This window comes from Mustela nigripes, chromosome 14, assembly GCF_022355385.1.
Source record: "Mustela nigripes isolate SB6536 chromosome 14, MUSNIG.SB6536, whole genome shotgun sequence".
Classification (NCBI taxonomy): Eukaryota; Metazoa; Chordata; class Mammalia; order Carnivora; family Mustelidae; genus Mustela; species Mustela nigripes.
Genome location: NC_081570.1, coordinates 105,041,006 through 105,046,166, shown reverse-complemented (window position 1 = coordinate 105,046,166; position 5,161 = coordinate 105,041,006).

Here is a 5,161-nt window from a genome sequence, read left to right as displayed (position 1 = left end):
ATTTGACAGAGAGAGATCACAAGCAGGCAGAGAGGCAGGCAGAGGGAGAGGAGGAAGCAGGCTCCCCGCTGAGCAGAGAGCCCAATGCGGGACTCTATCCCAGGACTCTGAGATCATGACCCGAGCCGAAGGCAGCAGCCCAACCCACTGAGCCACCCAGGCGCCCCTGATTCTCAAATTTTATCTCTACTTCAAAGTTGTTCTCTGAACTCCACTGCTTTTTCAACAGTTAAACAGGAATCTTGATATGTCCAATACAAAACTTTTGCTTCTTGCTACTCCTCTCTCCTGTTACACCAACTTGCTCTTTCGTAGTTCCTGGTCCCAGTCAGTGGAATGAGTTTATTGCTCAGGCCCAAATCTAGAAGTTGTTTCTGGTTCCCTTTTTCCCCACATTCACTACATCTAATCAAATCAGCACGTGTTCTGGGCACTTCTAAACACCTCCACTGCTCCCTCTAAGTCCAAACTACCATTGTCTGTCACCTGGATTCCTAACTGGTTTCCATGCTTCCATTGTTGTCCAACCCTTGCTGCCCATGGGCTCTGTCTCCAACTGGCCTGGTGGCAGTGAGGACTGCTGGTCCCCTTCCAGCCAACTGCCAGCTATGCCTTCATTCCATCTGGTTTTCAGGTCTGGCTATCTTTGGCTTCTGGGGTGGAGGTGGGGTGATTCCTAAATCCAGAGGCTGTAGGGTTTCTCCCAACTGTGCGGTAGCCAGGAAAGACCTAGAATAGACCCAACTCTTCCCACTTTACCCCAAACCAGTCCATATGCCCTGAGGTTTCCTTCTCAGGCTAGTAACACAAATGGGCCTGAACTCCTTTAGAACCTGGAATGAGTTTAGGGCTTTCCCTTTGGAGCCTGGAAGATGAAAAACTGAACCACCCTTCTCATAACCAATTGCCTGTTCTGCTGTGATTGTCTCCTCTGGGATGTTGTGCTTAGTTCTGCAAGCCCTAGAGATTACAGAATGTGCGCCGTGATAGGTCCAGCAGGTTTTGGGGTATTGTCCCTGAGCAGTCTCAAAGCTATGAAAGAACATCCTCCCTCCCTCCCTCCCTCAGCATCTACCACCCTCCTCCCTGCCACCTGCACTAATCCCTCCGGGGCCTTGTACTCAGTCCTGGAAGCTCTGATCACCCGGGATAGGACCGGCTTTGGGAGAAGCCACGTGATGTCCGAAGGCATTTCAGAGCGGCCCCTGAAGAGCCTACGGGCTCCCTGCCCACTGCCCAGCTGGTTCTGCAGGCCCGGGGCCCCTTCCTGGCTCTGATGGTGGTGGAACCGGTAGGGAAGTCATCTGTGTTTGAATGAACTGCCGTCATTCACTCCTAACCTGCTCCTTCCCCGCGGCCGTCTCCTCCAGCCACCTTTCCACTGGGTCTCCCGGCAGGTCAGCGCCCGTCCCCTTCCGTGGTCTCCCAGTCATAGTCCTCCTCTCCGTGGGGTGGCGCCACCGCCGGGTCTGCGAGCAGGAGGGTCGGCCCCGGGCCCGCCTAGAGACGGATTTTTCAGCTCCGTACTTCCGGGAGGCTGCCCGCGAACCCGCACTTTCTGGTTTCCCGCCGTACTTCCTGCGGCTGGAGACCGGGCGCAGTGGGGAATCGGGCTGTCACATTTGCCACCCCCGAACTGGTAACTACTTCGGAGTTTGGGAGGCCGCCCACGAATTGGGTGCTTTTCTGGGTACTGGGACGAATGGGACACGCACGACTGCTTACTCTCCTCTCCCCATCGGCCGCCGCGGCCGCCGACACATCCCAAAGGCCGTTTCTCGCAGCTGCAGGCTCTGGGGAAGATGTCTCACCAGGTTTGGGGGAAGATTGCGAAGAGCGGGAGGCGAGCTAAGGTGGCAGTGTGCACGGGTGGCCACAGGGTGGAGCCAGCGGCCCGCTGCGAGACTCTTTTTCGGCGCACAAGTTCTCCGGGCAGTGCCACAAACCGCCTAGGTCTTTTGATCCAGGAACTGGTTGTAGCCATTAATTAAACATAGAGCTTAAAAAAAGAGTGTATTCGTGACCGTGAAAAGCTGAATGCAGTAGAATCTACTAACCGTGCCAGTTAGGAACAGAGAAATGGTTGATGAGCATATTTGCAGCCAAGTAAAAATGTGACCACGGATTTACAGTACCAGTACTTTTTTTTTTTGAAAAATTAACGAAAAATTCTTCTAAATTGCTCAAGAAAGTTAAGAACACCAATTTACTTCCTGTACATTCCTTTTACTTGGAGGTGTAATGTTGATCTGTTAGAGGTAAAAGAAGTTTCATCTCTCTTTTTGAAATCAGGCAGAATACGCAAGTGAGAAACACTGAATCATGGGTGAATGAGTTGTCAATTCCTTCCTTTACTTGGAATACTAAAAATGCAGGGAGACTGCTCTTGGAAACCAGGTGATAATTCCTAGCATGCTTTTCATAGATCTTAAATACTCCATGTTAGCATTTATGCTTTTTTACAGTATTTCCAGCTTCTTGCCTTATGCTTTCTTTAGGATTTTACATCCTCTTTGTGGTTGAATGGAGCTAGATTAACTAGGTCTGACCAGTAAGGTGGAAGTGTTGTGTGTCACTTCTGGGCTGGAGAATTTAATTCCTGGTTTGGGATGCTCCATGCTCTCTCAGCTCTGACACAACTGCTGGCAGTGTTCCCCAAAGTGCCACCTTAACAGCCTTCTCATTTGCCTCTGGTGTAACATGAATGAATGATAAACCTCTGTTGGTTTAAGGTGCTGAGATTAAGGAGTTGCTTGTTACCTTAACAAACCCTGGCCTCCTCTTACACAGCCTAATTCATAGATGAATGGGTCAGGTGTAGAGCATGTTTGTTGCCTAGATAAGATGCGGTTATTAATATTTCTTAACACTCTTTACCTTGTTCTCAGGACTCTCCCTCAAGAGCCAGGCTGTTTTTGTTGTGGTGGTGGTTGTGTTTTTTTGTTTTAAATAATAATAAGACGCAAGGTCTTTAAACGAAAGTTGTCATAAATTCTGCTTTACCTGTCTTTACAATATACCAGGATTCAGAACATCTCAGCATGGGCCAGAATATTTATTTCTAATTCCTAGCGTTGCCCTTAATGCCCATAAATATGAGACACAAAAACTTACCTGTTTTGTCTCTGGTACACAGAAATTTTTTTATCCTCAGGGCAATAAATCATGATTAGTATGAGTAAGAGGTATGCCTTTCTTTTGCAGCCTGGGTGAAGGGTGAGTAGGTAGAAAAGCAAAACTGGGGGTGCCTGGGTGGTTCAGTGGGTTAAGCCTCTGCCTTCGGCTCAGGTCGTGATCCTGGGGTCCTGGGATCGAGCCCCGCATCAGGCTCTCTGTTTGGCAGGGAGCCTGCTTCCCTTCCTCCCTCTGCCTGCCTCTCGGCCTACTTGTGATCTCTCTCTGTTAAATAAATAAATAAAATTAAAAAAAAAAAAGAAAGAAAGAAAAGCAAAACTGGCTTAAAAAGCATTTACAGTGACTGTTCTTAGGCACACAGTATAGTGTTCTCTTTTAAAAATATGGACGTCTTTAGAAGTGTTATTGGGACAAATGGGTTTTATAAGACTCCAAAGACTTTATAAATTTTGCAGTGGCGTACAAAGCACTCAGACTGAATCCTGGGAGCAGATGTTGGATAGAGTTTGAGGCGCAAGATGTTTATTAAGGATGAACCCCTATAAAAGGAAGAGTGAAGAGGTAAGAGTGGGCAGTGGAAAAATCAGAGTGCAACGAAAGCCTGCTAGAGCCTTGACCATCCCGCTGAGGAGCTCTGGAGCAAATACTGCTCACAAGCATGGCCTGCTTTGGGCTGAAATGTCCTGTTCCGTTCAGGCAAGACATGCTGGGTACTCTGGGAAGGATAGGACTTTGGAAGAGCTGTGGGGGGTCTCAGCAGATAACAGTTTGCCTTCTGCTGGGTTTTGCAATTCTTTCCCTTCTCTCCCTTTGGGCCACTTGCTCCCCACTTGGATCCAGTCATTTCTGTGTGTGTTTCCAGTACTGGATGGAATGAAAACAGTGAGCTCTTAGCTAGGTAGGGACAAGTGTCAGGGACAGGGAACCCAACCACTGTAGGGAAACTGGAGGGCTGGGCACCCACCTGGACAAAATATGAGGTGGTATACCAGGCCTTGACCAGACCGAGCACCAAGGCTGGGAGAACCAGCAGGTAGGCATCAATTTGGGGGACTCCCAACAACCTATTCCTGTCACAGCTACATGCCAGAAGTAACGGTAGACTGAAGTGCAAATTGTTCAAATGTTAGAGTAGGCAGTTAGGTTCTAACAGGATACCTGGAGGCCAGCAAAGAGGAAGTCATGGCTAGGATTGTGAATGTCAGAGGCCTGTCCCCACAGAGCCCAATGAGGGGCTCGATTTGAGGACCCTGAGATCACGACCTGAGCTGAAATTAACCATCTGAGCCCTGAGACCAGTATTATCTTGAAGTTAGTTAGTAATCATCCAGAAAATCAGAAGGGCAGAGTAAATCTCTGGAGGTAAGAGCTGGTGCTTCATGACATCACTACCCCTCTCCAGCTGAAGCCCCTTGCCCCTCTCCCTGCTAGGAGGTCTGGGTATAATTTATTAAGAAAGCCTCGGTTACATGGTCTTCCTGTGGGGTGGGGGAGTGGGACAGGCAAGCAGGACTCCTGGTATCTCTGGACACAGAGATGTTATGAGAAAGTCTCATAGGAAAGGGCAGAAGTCATACCCCCATCTGCCCTAGTCAGCATCTGCTGTGTTCTCTGCAAGCTGTGTGGATCTTCCCCGGCTTGTGTGCTGGAGAGAGAAGACACCAGATAACCACGTGGACTCCAGGAATGGGTGAGTGCTCCACCCATAGTCTCTGAGGAGCCGAAGGAAAGGAGCAAGTTTCCTTTCCTTCTTTTGGGTCTGCGTGCTTTTCTCGTCTCCCTGATCCATTCTCTCTTTATCTGCCTTCTTGTAACTCTCATCCTGTCTCTTTCTCTGTCTTAATCTCTTGTACATAGGCACACACTTACCTTTTCACCCTGTCCCTAAAAATAATAATATTGTTCAAGCTACCTAGTAGGATAATCAGGTTAGACTGGACTTCCAAGTTTTTAAAGATTTCTTTAAAGTAGGTCCCACTTCAAATCATCCCTGATGACCCATTTTCCAAGTTTATCTCCGCTTAAG